The sequence below is a fragment of the Monodelphis domestica genome, chromosome 6 (genome assembly GCF_027887165.1).
Source record: "Monodelphis domestica isolate mMonDom1 chromosome 6, mMonDom1.pri, whole genome shotgun sequence".
NCBI classification, from domain to species: domain Eukaryota; kingdom Metazoa; phylum Chordata; class Mammalia; order Didelphimorphia; family Didelphidae; genus Monodelphis; species Monodelphis domestica.
Window position 1 is genome coordinate 10,006,117 of NC_077232.1, and position 18,808 is coordinate 10,024,924.

An 18,808-nucleotide genomic window follows, 5' to 3' on the forward strand; every position below is an offset into this window, starting at 1 on the left:
ATACTTGAAACTAACAAAACAAAATAGAAGAGATAAAAATGATCAAAAAGATCATTTCTCAAACTCCATTCAATAATGTAACAGTTAAACATATGTATTTTATTTTGTTTATTTTTGATTTTATTAAAAATTTTTTCCCCATGGTTACACAATTCTTATTTTCTTCCTCCTTTCTTCACTTCCTCCTCCTGGAGCTGACAAGCAATTCTACTGGGTTATACATGTATCATCACAAATCTTATTGCCATATTATTCATTTTGATGAGTCATCTTTTAAAACCCAAACCTCAAATCCTATCCCCATATAAACAGTTGATAAATCATAAACATATGTATTTATTTATTTTTATATTTTTTAAAATTATCCTGGGCCTTTTATTTTTTTAAATTTTATTTAATTGATTAATTTAGAGCATTTTTCTAGAACAAGATTACAAAAATCATGTTCTTTCCCTCCCCTCTCCTCAACCCCCTCCCATATCTGATGCACAATTCCTCTGGTTTTACATGTGTCTTTGGTCAAGACCTATTTCCATATTATTGATATTTGCATTGGGGTGATTGCTTAGAGTCTGCATCCCCAGTCATATCCCCATCAAATCATGTGACCAAGCACTTGTTTGTCTTCTGTGTTTCTACTCCCACAGATTTTCCTCTGAATGGGGATAGTGTTTTTTTTTTTTCATAAATCCTTCAGAAATGTTTTGGATCATTGCATTGTTGCTGGTAGAGAAGTCCATTACGTTCAATTGTACCATAGTGTGTCAGTTTCTGTGTACAGTGTTCTCCTGGTTCTGCTCCTCTCGCTCTGCATAAATTACTGGATGTCCTTCCAGTTCACATGGCATTCCTCCAGTTTATATAAACATATGTATTTAATTTAATTAATTTATTTTTTAAAGATTGAAGAATACTATTTTTTTACATTATTTCATGAGTTTTTCTTATATTTTTTTGAGAATTTTATTTGATTAGTTAATTTAGAATATTATTCCATGGTTACAAGATTCATGTTCTCTCCCCCCACCCCCCCACCTCCTCCTGTAGCTGTGTCCTTGATCAAAACCTATTTCCATATTATTGATGTTTGCACCAGGGTGATTGTTTAGAGTCTCCATCCCCAATCATATCCCCACTGACACATGTGATCGAGTAGTTGTTTTTCTTCTGGGTTTCTACTCCCTCGGTTCTTCCTCTGAATGTGGAGGGTGTTCTTTCTCATAAGTCCTTCTGAATTGTTCCGGATCATTACATTGCTGCTAGTAGAGAAGTCCATTACCTTTGATTGTACCACAGTGTGTCAGTCTCTGTGTACAAAAACATATGTCCTTTAAAGAAACAGATCGATTACTTACAAATGAAATCCACTGTATCTCTACCATGGCCATGATTTTCAGTACGCATATACACAAGTTTTTCCTGTGGTAAAAGAACGCATAGATTTTAATACAAGAACTAAAGCCAAGTCTGAAAAGGATAATGATTCCTAGAATTAAAAATTCCCATTTGGTAACAGTTGCTAACAAACCTGTGCCTTGTAGCCACCAGAGCTTCTACCATGATCATCAGATTTTGTGTGGGTCTCTAATGGAATTTATTGAGTGTCATTCGAAATTCTTTGACGCTCATGGACATTTGTAACAATTCCCCTAGACTTGTTTATGGAAGAACAGCAAGCTTGATTAATAAGAGCTCAGAAGCTGCTGCAAGCATATCAGAGGCTGGTCAATTTTGTATGACCGACTTTGCCTGGGAATCACTCTCCTCCTAGAGGAAGGAGATACCTTTAGAAATCTGGGAGATGGCTTGAACTGTGCCCGGAGCCAATTTCTTGACCTCAGTAGAGATGTTCCTGATAGAATCTATTACTGCCGTCATTCCAAAAGTGGGCCCAGCAGCACACTGTGTTACAGAGGAAGTGGCTATTGAATTATGCTTAGATCTCTTGCCCCATGTTTGCCACGAAGGGCCCAGATTTCTAGACTTGTTCCCCCAGCCAATAATAAAATAATTATCTGCGGACAATGATGGGGTGATACAGGCCAGACCACAAGTCCCCTAGCACCCTCGGGGAAAGGAAGAGCACCTAGAGGAGTTATAGATAGAGAACTGCCCAGGGCTCACCAGAATCTGTCTTCTGCCGTGATGAGGAGGTAACAGCAAAGGATATGTATTTATATGACCTACCTTTTATCTTACTGACATGGGACAGGACAGATAAATATGGCGGGGAATGGAATAGTGAGGTTGTACTGCACATTGTCCCCTGTATGTCAGCTACCGGATAGTCCCTTATTTCTCTTAACACGCACGGCCACAAATCTGGCCTCAGACACTTCCCTGTTGTGTGACCCTGGGCAAGTCACTTGACCCCCATTGCCTAGCCCTTACCACTCTTCTGCTTTGGAACCAATACACAGTATTGACTCTAAGACAGAAGGTAAGGGTTAAAAAATAATATAAATATAAATATAAAAATAAAGATAAAGATAAAAGATAAAATAAAAAAAATAACACAGAAGACCAAAGTGGGTGAAGGGTCAGTTAGTGGGAGTGGGGCTCCCCTAGGCCTGAAAATGACCTTGGAAGACATGTCAAAATCAGCAGAGATGTGAAAATTGGCGATCTCTCAAAGGCCCGAGATAGCGATTGTGACAAGGTGGATGGGCTCCACCTTTCCCTACGATGTGCTGCTGTATAACAAAAGCAAAAGTGGCCACAGGCTTGTTGACCAATATATGACTCATGAGGTACAAGTTGGGCAAAGTCTTGTTTCTAAGGACTAGATTTATTGCCCATGATAACACAGAACTCTACTGGAGCTCCACTCTTAGTCCACTGAGCCACCTAGCTGCCCCCTCTGGGAAAGTCTTGAACTAAAATAGGTGAAGTCTCATGTTCGGTGCTTCCCCCAAGGCCAAATTTCCCTTTCTTCAAGGGTGGCTGCTCCAAGGCCATCATTTTGGGGGTTTCCAGCTCAGGATAATATCTGAAACGAATCTGCTTTGGCTTCAGTCCAATCTGTGAGGTTAATTTATCAGAATTCATACACGAGCCATGGTGGAAGGGTGGCAATGCGGGCTTTCTCCAAATGTTAACCCCAGATCTATTACTCCGAATGTGATGTTAGTCAGTTAGAGGTCCCTTAGTCATCCCTTGGGAACTTGCAAAAGTCACTGCTTTTCATCAAACCCTTTGGACTATTCATGGAGGGTTTTAAACATGTTCCACTTGATTTGTAACTGTCTAAGAGCCATAAGAGACCGCTGGGCTCTCGAGGAAGCTGCCTCTGCTCGAGATTGTCCTGGAAAATCCTCTCTTCAGCTTCTCCTTTCCTTCCCCTCGTGTAGGCATGTTTGTTCCCTGTTTGGGTTTATCCCAGTTTGGATTCCTTCAGCCTCCTTCCTTCTCGGATGTGGCTGCTCCAAGTCTCTGTGCTGCCTCTTCAGTTCTGTCCATGCCTTTCTTTTGCAGAGAACAGAGCACTGGACCAGAGGAGAAGCTAGCAGGCTTCCACCCTGACCAAGCTTTCTTTCTGTTCAGTTTAATTGCTGGGTATTGATTTGGAGGAGGAGGAGGAAGAGGAGGATAAAGAGCATATGTGAAGTCATAGGCTTGGCCTCTCAGAACTCGGGTCCATTCTGCTATACTACAGACAGTCTTCTGAAGAGGGAAGAGGAAAGAGGCTGAGAGCAGCCAGTTGTTCTTTTCTGCGCAGGGGCCAGGTTTTTGGACAAGTGGGGTGGAAAGAGGGAGGGTAGCCTTAGGCAGGTTTGGAATCTAAACAGGGGTTGTTAATTTTCCCATGAACAAGACGCCAATGGATGGGTCCACAGTGTTGGAAAGGAGAGTTATGCTCATGTGCCCATATAACATAAGAGGAGTGTACTTGTCAAACTGATTAAGGGGAACTTTCCTGATAAACCAACCCAGTCTTACAGAAACAAGAATAGAAATGATCAAAAATCATAGGGAAAATGTCCAAATCACGACAATTAGAGAAATGTAAATTAAAACAAAATGAGGTTAAAATAACAAACATTAGGGGGCAGGGAGGTAGCTGGGTGGATTAAACACCAGGCCTAGAGATGTGAGATTCTGGGTTCAAATGTGAACTTGGATGGCCTTACTGTGTGACCCTGGTGTGTGAATTAATATAAATTATACCCTTTATTCCACTTAAAAATCCATTTTGGTTGAATGGTCTCTCAGAGGACACCAGAGGCATGGTGGCTCCTTGACTCCCCCAAAAGGCAGACCCCTAGTCCACAGTGACTTCTGGAGTCCAGAAGATGGTTATGCCCCGGACTGAGGTCATCTGTCCAACCAGAGAGACCTGAAAGGAGTGGCAAGAATGGCCAAAAGAGGGGTCTAAGGAAGAGGGAGGCTCTCTTTTGCGGCATTTGGCTGACTCTCTTGGGCTGGAGACTCTTGCTGGCTGGGCCACTTTTGGCTGGCAAATGTGGCAAACTTGGATTAATGAAGTGAGGCTGGATGATCATGTGGTTTTTCCTAACTTTTACTAGCTAATAATTATAAATTAATATAGTTAATATAGCTTCCAGAGAATTCAGTTGTAACACTGGGCCAGTCACTTGGACTCCTACTGCGTAGCCCTTCCTGCTTTGCTGCCTGAGAGCCAACACTGACGGCCATTCCTTCCTCCTGTTTTCCTCTTACTTGCCTGAGCACTTCTAGGTTGAATTTCATCAATGCTTCTGCTTTTATTCGGCATCTACTGATGTCACTTTATTAAAGTATTTGAAGTATGACTGTCCGTGACGGGGAATGACCGAAGCACTCATTGGGAAGAAGAAAGAGTTGGGCCAAATAGGTAGAGACCAAGTCAGAGATGGATAGGCAGGAACTCCTTGGCAAGCCTGGGCCGCGGTCTGTTGGGGGCTGGAGAAAGCTTCAGGTTACCCCAAACCAAGTGTTGTTGTCCCAAGTAGCGGCTCTACCAGCCAGTCAGCTATGGCGGCAGCCACGTCTAAAAGGATCAGAGGCAGACCTGACTTGGTCCCAGCTATTTCCATGAGGCCGATCCTAGGATTGAGATCTTGGCTTATCACCTGACTGCCTCGGGATGGATCCCAACCTCTGGGAATAAGTTTGTACTGGATGGTTCAGGGCTTTAGCTCATCCACCTGCTCCCTCCAAACCTCACCTGATGCTTTTCAGTCTCTGTTCCACTAGAACCTTCCTTCTGGATTCTTTACCTTCGTTTTTAGAGGGACCCCTAGATTTAGAGAAAGGGGTTACTCAGTCCCTGGAGGGGCACCTAGGCCTCCAGAGAGGGTCCCCAGACTACCAGAGGGATGTCCCCTTATCACCAGAGGGCCCCAGGGCCTCTAGAGGTAGTCCCTATTTCTGGAGGGCCCCCTAGTCCTCCAGAGGGGGTCCCTGGATCTCTAGGCCTCCAGGTCTCCCGAAAGAATTCTTGGGATATCTTGAGGGGCTCCAGACTACTAAAGGGGTGTCCCTAGATCTTGGGGGGGCAGAGTTTTCGGAGGGAGTCCCCACTTCCTGAGGGGCCCCTGGATCTCTAGGGGGGGTCCTAGGTCTCCCGAGGGGGGGCCCTGGGACCTCAAAGGTCACCCACTCCTGCCCCTCGTTTTACACAGTGGAGAACAGGCCCAGTGCTTTCCCTTAGTCTTGAGCTTTCCCTCGGCTTAGAGGAGGGAGCAGACAGGGCGGGGGTCTGAGCCTGAGGAACCCCCTGACCCCTAAGGGCTGCATATTTGAGAACTTCCTCTTCCAATTCCATTAAGACAGCAAAAGCCATAAACCAACCAGCTCCTCAAATGGCTGCTGCGCAGGCGCCAGAGCTGCAGCTCCGCCCCCAACTGCTGCGCAGGTGCGGAGACCATCCTCCTCTCCCGTTTCATCTTCATTACAAGCCACTGAAAAGATGCTCGTGGCAAAAGCCTCGTCCTGCTCCACAGCGTCCCCGTGTGGCGGATCCCTTTCTCTCCCCAGCTCCCTTGAGCCGCCTCTACCCCCGGCTTAGCTGTGGGCGTCCCAGGATTTAGACCTAGGTTAGTCCCGCAGTTCCATGAGTCAGTTTCCTGGAATCGCGTGCATCTTATGGTGCCCACTTCGAAGCAGGACCCCGAAGAGTGCAGAACCCCTTTCCCCCAGCGTTGGGAGAGCCTCTAGGAGACGGCACCCCAAAGCCTGGAGCCTTTGCCAGCCCCACAGCGAGTGGGCGGACCAGGAGCCGCTTTGTCCGCCCTGAGTGCCACCTGGGCTCCTGTCCCAGGACGAGCATATTCCCAGCCATAGTTCCCAACTTCCCAGAGGCTCCAGCCTCTGCCCTTCCCCAGGATCTGGATCTCTCCCCGGGCAGCACCACCCTGAAGGGATTACTCACCTGCCAGTTAAACAGAAATGGAAACGGAGGCATTGCAGCTTTTCCCGACACCCGAATTCTTCTCTTCCCCATCCTTCTGTCCCGTGCCTGGGCTTACCGCAAAGGCTTTTGGGAGATTACTTGCAGCATCCAGGTTTTAAGATTCTGTGGGACCGAGAGAGGGCAAGATGGCCAATCTGCAATTCTTCTGTCCCACAGCACGGACAGTCAGGCAATCAGCATTCATTTATTTATTTTGAGGATAGTAACTGTCACATTTATTTTTTCACATTTCCATCATGCTAGGATATATAATTCCTAGTACCTGGTAGATACATAATAAATGTTTCTTAAACCAAACTGAAATGAAGCCACTAGTGTTCATATTGCAAAAATAGTCTATTAACCATTTTACCAATTAGACTTCTCATGCATCCTGGCTGCTAGGAGTCATTCGCAGCATTTATTTTTTAAACTCTTACCATGTGCCAGGGACTGTATTATGTGCTGGGGGTACCAAGACAGTCCCCCCCCCCCAAGAAAGTTCCTGCTGTCAAGGAGCTTCCAGAGAGACAGCATGTAACTAATCACAGGGCTAAATTACATAGTATGCACGTGTGTGTTTATATCTGTCTATATACATACAAGGTGTCATCTCAGAAAGGAAGGACCAGCAGTGGGGGGAGCTGGGAAAGCCTTCCTCTAAAAGGCAGGATTGAGTTTGAGTCCTGAGAGAAGCCAAGAAGAGGAGGTGAGGAGGGAGAGTGTTCAAGGCAAAGGGGGTAGACGGTGGGTTCAAAGGCAGACAGGGGATGGAGGGTCACTTGTGGGGAACACTAAAAGAATACAAGGAATCACAGGGTGTGCTGAAGGGACCAGACTTTCCAAGGCTGTAAGTGCCCAACAGAGGACTTTATATCTATTCTGGTGGTAAGAGGGAGTGAGTAGTATTTTTTTTTAAGTAGGGGGAATGATATGATCAAATGTGGGCATTAGGAAAGTCACTTTGGAAGCGGAATGGAGGATGATTGGAGAAGGAAAGAGTCAAGGCAGAAGAACCAATTAGATTATTGACAATAATCCAGAGAGGAGTTTCCTACTATCTCACCAGACTCCTGGAGGATGGCCAATTCTGCCTTTCTTTGGAGCCTTCTCCTTGGCACACTGCCTGGTACATATTGGACCCTTAATGCCTGATGACTTGACTGCCTAAATCGGAGACAATGGAAAGTTAAAAATGAGAGGTAACACTAGATTATCTATGTGGGGTGAGAGTGATCAGACAAGAACGACTATGTTGATTGTGGAGCCCTCAACGATCGCAGGACAATTTGATAGAGAGGATGGGGTTTTTGGTTTTTGAAAACAAATACCTTTAGGTAGCTGTATAGCGGGTAGATGGGACAGGGGGAAAGGACCTGGAAAACATAGAAGGAAATTCATTTTATGAGAGAAAATCCAAGACTAGTAAAATGAAATGACTTTCTTGATTCCCTGAGAAACTGCCTTACAATAACAAGTGCCTACTATGTGCCAGGCACCTGTACCAAGCACTTTACACGTATTATCTAATTTTACCATCATTACAACAACCCTGGGAGCTTGGTTTTTGAATTTATATCATTTATATGAAAGGAACGAGGTCTGATGTAATGACCCATGTGGAAGAGCCTGGGGAGCCTGCTTCCAGAAGAGGATAATGATGGAGAGATTTTTAAGCTGGTGTAGACGTTTTGTAACTGGTTCTGGTTCACTGCCCGTGGGGTGAAGAGGAGCCTATTTGGCTGACCATAAGCTGGAATTGGTGTATACTCAAAACATCTCTTTAGTTAGAATGAGTTTCCCCAGGAGGAGGCTCTTTCTAGACTTGTTGGCATTGGAGAAGGATGAGCTGGTAGAGGAGGGATCTCTGCCTTTTCCTTCTTGAAGAGCTGGCATGAACCTGCTGTTACCTCTCTGTTAGGTATACTCTTTCCTGCTTTTAGGTGGAGATTGGATGTAACCAAGACCTTCTGAGCTCTTGAGGTCGGGAGAGTGAGGTCTAGAACCCATGACAGCCAGGCCAGCATTAGGTCTCTGTGTAATTAGAATTTTCTCCCCAGAACTCTCTTTCCCAACTTCCCATTTTCCTTCTCACATCACATGCTAACATAGGGAGGATAGATTTTGGTGTAGCCCCGCCTCTTGCTCTCTCTGTTCCTGGGAAGGCGATTATGGAGGTTGGGTTAGAGCCAGGCAGGAGAATTTTACTCACGTGGTTTTACTTAGGCTGTATACTTTTGTTCTTTTGTTTATTCTACTTCAAGGGATTACTAATAAATCTTATGAAATATAATCCTTGGAGTTATCGATTTTAATTTAAATCTTACATCCCTGAGGAAGGATCTTCCAGACCATTCCCTGAGCTGGTAGCCAAGATTATGATGAGTGGGGCAAATACTATGTAGAAACCGTCGGAGCCCACTTTGCCTGGGGATGGAATTCTTATGGAGCGAGAGCACTCCCAGGGATAGAAGAAAGATATTTGTGCTTCTGTGCTGGCTCGATTTTGAAGGTTGATATCCTTTTGAAAAAGATAATGGATGTTGATTACTTAAAGGGGACTGGGGGCTATTAATCACTGATAGGTAATGGGGCTCCAATCAGGACGGATGCCAGCAGCCAGCTAGTCTGTCCAGCCCATAATCTCTTGACGTGTCCAACACGTGGTTACTCCCCTTGTTGAGCACCTCGTGCTTTTAGTCCCACTTCTTCTTTGGAAGCCCGTTCACTACGTAATCTGTCCCCTATAAAATTCACTGTATAATCCTTCTCATTAGGGTGTTTTCCTCAAACAAAGCTTACCTCTCTCTTTCGGTAGCTCCCTCTGACCCAACTTCCCCTCACTGTTCCTGGTTCCTCCCTTTAGGGCCAAATGGAACAAGATGAAGCCCTCTACCACCTGACCACCCTTCAGCTATGTGGCGACCACTTTTATGGCTTTTCTTTTCCAGCTAACCATGTCTAGCTTCTTCAATCAATCTCTCCTTAGAGAATATGGATGTAAGGTCCTTCCTTCACCATCATCTGGATCTTCCTCTGGACCTTCTTCAGCTTTTCAATGGGTTCTCTTAAACTGTGTCCCCTAAAATGGAGCCCTGTAGTACAGCTGTTGCCCAACGAGCACAGGGAATATCACCTCCAGATTCCCTTCTTTGATCCCTCCTCCCTGTTTATAGCTTTAAAAAAATGAAATCCTTTTTGTTGTCCCCGATTGGTCTCCTTTACCAGCTCTGGCTCATTCTAAGACTTAGCATTCTCAATACAATTTTTATAGGACTGTGCCATAATTTTTAAAATGTTAATTATTTATTTAAAAACCCTGATCTTCCATCTTAGAATCAATGCTGTGTATTAGTTCTAAGGCAGAAGAGCAATAAGGGCTGGGCAACGGGGTTAAGTGACTTGCCCAGGGTCACACAGCTAGGAAGTGTCTGAGGCTAGATTTGAACTCAGGGCCTTCCGTGTGCCATGATTTTTATATCCATCCTCTGTTTTCTGGCTTTGCTTCATTTTCTGGACATTGAAAAAAAAATCTAAATCGGCTGACGATTTCCTTGAGTATGTTTTCTTCTAGTAACTTCCATCATTCCTCTTCCTTGATGGAGTCGGTTTGAATCCTCTCTCTGTGGGATCTTGGGCAAATAAGTCAGCTCATTTTCATAAGCCTTATTTATATCATGTGTAAAACGGGGGGAAATCCTTCTCCCTTAACCTCCCCATAGGGTTTTATTATTAGGAAAGCAGTTCAGGGACCTTAAAACCTGATAGATATCAGTTCATTTGTTCACCCAACAAGTTAGATGTCCTGAAATTAAACATGGGTGGATTGGGGGCAGCTGGGTGGCTCAGTGGATGGAGAGTTAGGCCCAGACATGGGAGGTCCTGAGTTCCAATCTGGCCTCAGACACTTCCTAGCTGGGTGACCCTGGGCAAGTCACTTGACCCTCATTGCCTAGCCCTGACCACTCTTCAGCCTTGGAACTAACACACAGTAGTGATCCTAAGATGGAAGGTCAGGGTTTATTAAAAAAAAATTGATAGACACTCATATCTGAAGGAATGAATGAAGCATATATAATACAATAAGAAATTATAATTAGTTAATAATCAATGATCTGATACTAATACATTAAGTGCTTTTTCTGTGCAAAGCACATCCAGCTGAAAAGGTCGGAGAGGGTTCACGTTCTTACAGGGCAGACAACACGCATGCAGAGGTTTTTGCTACAAGTCCCGTGGGAAGGTCCCAAGATCTTAGGAGGCAGCAGTGAAGGAGACGCTCGGCCACTTCCTCAAGCTCGTTTCCATCCATCACGTTCTCTCCGTTTCAGACGTGGAACCATCTCAAGGCCAAGGACGCTTCTTTCTTGGCCCCTCCTTAGTTGTGGCTTCAGCCCTTGTCGGAGTACATCCGGGCTCCTAGAGGGCTTCCATAGAGTGGGGCCGGGAGTGGGGCCATTCCCAAGACTCCGGGATCGGGGGCCCGGCTTATCCCTCTCCAGAGTCTGTGGGGAGATGGCGGGGATGGACGGCTTGGCCTGGCACAGGCTGGAGCCTGCTTTTTTCCAGGGGGCTCCGCTGTGGGTGGCAGTTGGTTGGCATTTGGTAGGGATGGCTGGTCCCATGTTGCTGCCATGGAGGGAGATTAGTGACCTCTCCGGATGCCTGGCTGACTCTCCTTCCTCCCTGCCCTCACCTCATTGGCTGGCATCTTTCCCCTCCACAATGGTAGCCATTGGCTTCCATTGCCCCTCCCCTGTCCTCACCATCAGGGAGCTGGCCATTCCATGGTTGCCAAGACGCCGCCGAGGCTGGTCCTATGGGAGCTTAAGAGGAGGAACCGGGGAACTTGCTCAAGTAGAGGTGGTTGACTGGCGCTGGGTTTAGGTTTCTAAGGTGGGAGTAGAAAGCGCGAAGCTTCTTAGACCAAGACTTGTAGATGGAAAAGGAGACAGAGGACTTAGAGGTGAAAGAGATTGCATTGTTACCAGGGAACAGGAAGAAAATCTATGGTAAGGAAGCCTAGGGAGGGAAGGACTCAGGCCGCCAGGCCCGGACTCCAGGAAGGTCTGGAAAGGAGGACAGGAAGGGAAGGAAGAGGGAACGAGCACTGAATTGGAGTTGGCCACTGCAGCCTATTAACTGTGTGGCATTGGGCAAGTCCTTTCCCTTTCTGGGTCTTAGTGTCCTCCTCTGCCAAATGTGGGCTTTGGGCTAAATCAGCTCTAGCTCAAAGCCTATTGTCCTATTTCCAGTAACCTCTGTGGGCCTCAGTTGCCCCTTCTTGTAAAATGAGTCGGTTGGGCTAGATGATTTCTAGGGGCCGTTTGAGCTCTAAATCTTCCATCTCCAGGGAACGTAATGGGGGAGGAGATATTGCCCCAGCCCGGGGGGAGGAGGGGGTGCCCCAGGCTGGGGACGAGGGAACGGGGTCGTGGGCACAGCTTTTCCTTCATGCGGGGCTCGGTGAGCTCTGTCTAGGCACCCTCTTCTCTCGCTTTTCTCTGATTGTCTATTTGCACAGTCTGAGGACCTGACGCCTAAGCTTAGAACAATGGTGGAGACCTCCGCGCACACACGGTGATTTTCTGTTGTTCAGCATCCGGCAAGAGTGTTGGGCTTGGTGCAGGAGAGCCCTGGGCCCATGCCCTGGCTCGGGCACTTTAGTTTGCTCTGCTGCACAGTGGGGATAATGAATAACACGCACCACACTTGGCTGTCCAGAGGAAAGGACTTGGAAAGCCTTTTGAGGACAATAGCACGGACTCCTTCACTCCCCTCTGACTCTGTTTAGGGTCTTCTTGGCAGAGATAATGGCGTGGTTGGCCACTTCCTTCTCAGGAAACAGAGGCAAACAGGGTAAAGGGACATGCCCAGGGTCACACAGCTCCTAAGGGTCTGAGGCTGGATTTGAACTGGGGTCTTCCAGGCTCCAGGCTTGGAGATTCTATTCACCGGGCCACTTGGATGCCCCAGACTTCCCCTTTCGAGAGGAGGAGACCCACTCAGAGGTTGCTTTGTCCCCTGGCATGCTCATGCCTTCTTCCCTCGTATGCACCTGACAAACACGTAGGTGCACCAAGATAAAAGGTGACACAGTCTTGCCTCTACAAGCCTCCATCCTAAGGTAGGGGGCAGTTCTACAAGCATAGGCGGCCCCCAAACAATGTGAGGCGTGATGGACGCCCAGGAGGATTCAGAGAAGGTGTTGGGGGGATTTGGAGAAGGGGGAGGACACGTCTAGCTGGCGGGGAGGTGGGGAAGAGAAGGTGGCCCTTGAGATGAGCCTTAAAGGAGGAGGATTTGTGGGGCAGAAATGAGGGTTGACTAATTGCACTCAGCAAGTTGATTTCATCATCAGCCCCGGCAGAACTGAGTATTGTGACCCCAAGTCCAAACCGGGGTGACCTGAGATGAGCCACTGCTTTGGATTTCTTGGAGTGCAGCTCAGAATCCCAAGGTGGCCACAATGCTTTTTTCTTTCCTTTCCTCCCCCTAATATTTATGGATCTCTTATTTCAACCCATCACATCCCCTGATAATTTGGGGATGGATATCCCACTCTGACCTCTTGGGTTTGTACAGTCCCTTGAGAGAAGCAGGTCGCAGCTGGGCAGCCAGGGGCTTGCATCAGCCTAGGAGAGTGGCTGGGGCTACAGTGGAGTCACATGTCCAATGGCCAAGCTTGGCCCTCTGTCCGTCTGATTCCAAAGTTGGCCTTCTCCCCAGTATGCCAAGCTAGCACCTCCCTCCCCTGGGCCTCACCCCCTCACATGTTCTGGAATTTGTTCGGGAATTCAGCTGTGTCTGACTCTTTATGACTCCATAGTGGGAAGCTTTTTTTTTTTCACTGTTCTAAAACACATTTATTCTGTTTTTTTTTAATTTAAATTAAATTAAATTTTTTTGGTTACAATAATCACATTGTTTCCCTCCCTCCCCTCCACCCATCTTTTCCATAGCTGATGTGCAATTTCATTGGGTATTACTTGTGTCCTTGATCAGAATCTCCTTCCATGTTGTTGTTTGCACTAGGATGTTCATTTAGAGTCTACATCCCCAGCCATATCCCTTCGACCCATGTATTCAAGTAGGTGTTTTTCTTCGGTGTTTTTACTCCCACAGTGTTTCCTCTGGATGTGGATAGTGTTCTTTCTCGTAGATCGCTCCAAGTTGTTCGGATCACTGCATTACCACTAATGGAGACGTCCATTACATTTGATTGTGCCACAGTGTATCAGTCTCTGTGTACAATGTTCTCCTGGTTCTGCTCCTCTCACTCAATTCCTGGAGGTTGTTCCAGTCTCCATGGAATTCCTCCAATTTATTATTACTTTGAGCACAATAGTATTCCATCACCAACAGACACCACAATTTGTTCAGTCATTCCCCAATCGAAGGGCATCCCCTCATTTTCCATTTTTTTTGCCACCACAAAGAGCACAGCTATGAATATTCTTGTACAAGTCTTTTTCCTTATTATCTCTTTGGGGTACAAACCCAGAAGTGCTATGGCTGGATCAAAGGGCAGACAGTCTTTTAGCGCCCTTTGGGCATAGTTCCAAATTACCCTCCAGAATGGTTGGATCATTTCACAACTCCACCAGCAATGAATTAGTGTCCCAACTTTGCCACATCCCCTCCAGCATTCATTACTTTCCTTTGCTGTCATGTTAGCCAGTCTGCTGGGTGTGAGGTAATACCTTAGAGTTCTTTTGATTTGCATCTCTCTGATTATAAGAGATTTAGAACACTTTTTCATGTGCTTATTAATAGTTTTGATTTCTTTAACTGAAAATTGCCTATTCATGTCCCTTGCCCATTTATCAATTGGAGAATGGCTTGATTTTTTGTACAATTGGTTTAACTATTTATAAATTTGAGTAATTAGATCTTTGTCAGAGGTTTTGGTTATGAAGATTGTTTCCCAATTTGTTGCTTCCCTTCTAATTTTGGATGCATTAGTTTTGTTTGTATAAAAACTTTTTAATTTAATGTAAGCATAATTATTGATTTTATATTTTGTGATTTTTTTCTAGCTCTTTCTTGGTTTTAAAGTCTTTCCTTTTCCAAAGATCTGACAAGTATACTATTCTGTGTTCATCTAATCTGCTTATAGTTTCCTTCTTTATATTCAGGTCATTCACCCATTCTGGGTTTATCTTGGTGTAGGGTGTGAGATGTTGATCCAAACCTAATCTCTCCCATACGGTCTTCCAATTTTCCCAGCAGTTTTTTTTTTATCAAATAGTGGGTTTTGGTCCCCCAAAACTGGGATCTTTGGGCTTATCATAGACTGTCTTGCTGAGGTCATTTACCCCTAGTCTATTCCACTGATCCTCCTTTCTGTCTCTTAGCCAGTACCAAATTGTTTTGATGACCACTGCTTTATAGTATAGTTTGTGATCTGGGAATGCAAGTCCTTCCTTTGCATTTTTTTTCATGATTTCCCTGGATATCCTTGATCCTTTGTTCTTCCAAATGAACTTTGTTATGGTTTTCTCTAATTCAGTTAAAAAGTTTTTTTGGTAGTTCAATGGGTATGGCACTAAATAAATAAATTAATTTGGGTAGGATTGTCATTTTTATTCTGTTAGCTCATCCCACCCATGAGCAATCAATGTTTCTCCAATTGTTTAGATCTAGTTTTAATTGTGTGGATAGTGTTTGTAGTTGTGTTCATATAGTTCCTGTGTTTGTCTTGGCAGATAGATTCCTAAGTATTTCATATTGTCTAGGGTGATTTTAAATGGAATTCCTCTTTCTAATTCTTGCTGCTGAAATGGGTTGGAGATATATAGAAATGCTGATGACTTATGCGGGTTTATTTTGTATCCTGTGACTTTGCTAAAGTTGTTGATTATTTCAACTAGCTTTTTGGTTGATTCTCTAGGATTCTTTAAATAGACCATCATATCATCCACAAAGAGTGATAGCCTGGTCTCCTCATTGCCAATTTTAATACCTTCCATTTCTTTTTCTTCTCTAATTGCTACTGCTAGTGTTTCTAGTAAATGTTAAACAATAGAGGTGATAATGGGCATCCTTGTTTCACTCCTGATCTTATTGGGAAGGCTTCTAGTTTATCTCCATTGCAGATGATGTTTGCTGATGGTTTTAGATATATACTGTTTATTATTTTTAGGAAAGGGCCTTCTATTCCTAGGCTTTCTAGTGTTTTCAATAGGAATGGGTGTTGTATTTTATCAAAAGCTTTTTCTGCATCTATTGAGATAATCATGTGATTTTTGTCAGTTTTGCTTGTTAATATCGTCAATTATGTGGATGGTTTTCCCAATATTGAACCATCCTTGCATTCCTGGTATGAATCCCACCTGGTCATAGTGAATAACCCTTGTGATGACTTTCTGGAGTCTTTTTGCTAGTATCCTATTTAAGATTTTTGCATCTATATTCATTAGGGAGATTGATCTGTAGTTTTCTTTCTCTTTGACCTGCCTGGTTTTGGGATCAGTACCATATTTGTGTCATAAAATGAATTTGGTAGAACTCCTTCTTTGCTTATTCTGTCAAATAGTTTATATAATATTGGGATTAGTTGTTCTTTGAATGTTTGATAGAATTCATAGAAGTCCATCTGGACCTGGGGATTTTTTCTTAGGGAGTTTTTTGATGGCTTGTTCAGTTTCTTTTTCTGATATGGGGTTGTTTAGGTAATTTATTTCTTCCTCTGTTAGTCTAGGCAATATCACCTAGATTGACATATTTGTTGCCATATAATTGGGCATAATAGTTTTTAATGATTGTCTTAATTTCCTCTTCATTAGAGATAAGGTTTCCCTTTTCATCTTGGATACTGTCAATTTGGTTTTCTTCTTTCCTTTTTTAAAATTAGACTGACCAGTATTTTGTCTATTTTATTTGTTTTTTCAAAGTACCAGCTTCTAGTCTTATTTATTAAATCAATAATTCTTTGACTTTCAGTTTTATTAATTTCTCCTTTGATTTTTAGGATCTCTAATTTAGTCTTCATCTGAGGATTTTTAATTTGTTCACTTTCTAGTTTTTTAATTTGCATGCCCAATTTATTGACCTCTGCTCTCCCTAATTTGTTAATATATGAACTCAAGGATATAAATTTCCCCCTGAGTACTGATTTGGCTGCATCCCATAGGTTTTGAAAGGATGTCTCATCATTGTCATTTTCTTCAATGAAATTATTGTTTCTATGATTTGTTCTTTGACTAACCGGTTTTGGAGAATTGTATTATTTACCTTCTAATTAATTTTTGATTTACCTGTCCATGTACCCTTACTATTTATTATTTTCATTGCATTGTGGTCTGAGAAGGTTGCATTTATTATTTCTGCTCTTTTGCACTTGTTTGCAATGTTTTTATGCCCTAATACATGGCCAATTTTTGTGAATGTACCATGTGCTGCTGAAAAGAAGGTGTATTCCTTTTTGTCCCTATTTATTTTTCTCTACATATCTACTAACTCTAATTTTTCTAAGATTTCATTCCCTTCTCTTGCCTTTTTCTTATTTATTTTTTGGTTTGATTTATCTAGTTCAGAGAGAGGAAGGTTCAGGTCTCCCACTAGTATAGTTTTTCTATTTCATCCTTGAGCTCCACTAGTTTCTCCTTTAGAAATCTGGATGCTATGCCATTTGGTGCATACATGTTGAGTACTGATATTTCCTCATTGTATATACTGCCTTTTATCAGGATGTAATTACCTTCCCTATCTCTTTTAACTAGATGTATTTTTACTTTGGCTTTGTCAGATATCATGATTGCAACTCCTGCCTTCTTTTTATCAGTTGATGCCCAATAGATTTGGCTCCATCCTCTTACTTTCACCCTATGCATATCTACCTTCCTCATGTGTGTTTATTGTAGTCAGCATATGGTAGGGTTTTGGATTCTAATCCACTCTGCTATTCACTTGTGTTTTATGGGTAAGTTCATTCCATTCACATTCAGAGTTATGATTACCAGTGGTGTATTTCCCAGTGTTTTGATTTCTACTCCTAGTCCTGCCTTTTCTTCTTTCACTATTTCCTTCTATACCAATGTTTGTTTTTAATCAGTCCCCCTAGTTCCCACCCTTATTTTACTTCCCTTTCTACCCCCCTCCCCCCTTATTTTATTTGCAGTCTTTTTAAAACTACTCCCCACCCTCTCCCTCCCTTATACTGCTTCCCTCCCCACCAGTCCATTTGTTACCCTTCTACTCCCCTATAGGGCGCGAATCTATTCTCTGCTCCAATGCATTGGATTGTTCTTCCCTCTTTGGGTCAATTTCAATGCACATACGACTTGAGTATTTCCTATCTCCAACCTCTTTACCCTTCCAGGGTATTGATATTCTCCCCCCTCCCACCATGAGCTTCTTTGTGACATATAAATTTACCCCCTTTTGCTTCTTTTCCCATTTCTTTTAGTATTAACCTCTTTTTTTAGCTCTAGGTGTATACACACATGTTTATGTATTTATGCATACATATATCTATATACCTATTTATGTCTTGTTATTTCATCCTATACAGTTTGTCACTCTTCCCTCTAAGTGTAATTCTTCTAGCTGCCCAGGTGATAACAACAGTTTTTAAAAGTTACCAATGACCTCTTTTCTTATAGGGATACATATCATTTTAACTTATTGAGTCTCTTAAAAAAGTTTTTTTTCTTTTTTTCCTCTTTTTAAATTACCTTTTGATGGTTCTCTTGAGTTCTGTGCTTGGACATCAAATTTTCTGTTCAGGTCTGGTCTTTTCTTTACAAATTCTTGGAATTCTTCTATTTTGTTGAATGACCATACTTTCCCCTGTAAGAATATAGTCAGTTTTGCTGGGTAGTTGATTCTTGGTTGTAGAACTAGTTCCCTTGCTTTCTGGAATATCATATTCCATGCCTTTCGGTCCTTCAGTGTAGTTGCAGACAGATCCTGTGTTATCCTCACTGTGGTTCCATGATATCTGAATGGCTTTTTCTTGGCAGCTGGTAATATCTTTTCTTTGGTCTGATAGTTTTTAATTTGGCGATAACATTCCTGGGTGTTGTCAGTTGGGGATTAAAAACAGGAGGTGATCTGTGGATTCTTTTAATCTCCACTTTCCCCTCTTGTTCTAGGATATCAGGGCAGTTTTCCTGAATAATTTTCTGAAGTATTATGTCTAGGCTTTTTCTTTTGTCATGGTCTTCTGGTAGACCAATGATTCTTAAATTGTCTCTTCTTGAACTATTTTCTAAATCATCTGTTTTGTGAATGAGATGTTTCATATTTTCCTCAATTTTTTAATTCATTTAGTTTTGTTTTATAGTGTCCTGCTGCCTTGTGAGGTCACTTAATTCTAGTTGTTGTATTCTGGTTCTTAAAGACTGGATTTCATCCCAGGCTTTTTGGTCATCCTTCTCCTTCTGGTCTGATTTTCATCCTCTTTGCCTC

The 18,808-nt window shown here is 43.4% G+C and overlaps 1 long non-coding RNA gene across 1 annotated transcript; it reads right to left on the reverse strand.

The window, feature by feature from the left end:
* Window positions 1–401: 401 nt before the first annotated feature.
* Window positions 402–11,192, reverse strand: LOC107649417 (uncharacterized). The gene is made up of 4 exons (XR_001623189.2): window positions 7,726–11,192; window positions 7,461–7,561; window positions 6,374–6,517; window positions 402–1,419 (listed from the first exon to the last, which is right to left on the reverse strand). It is a non-coding gene; the product is annotated as an uncharacterized LOC107649417 (long non-coding RNA).
* Between the last annotated feature and the right edge of the window lie 7,616 nt (window positions 11,193–18,808).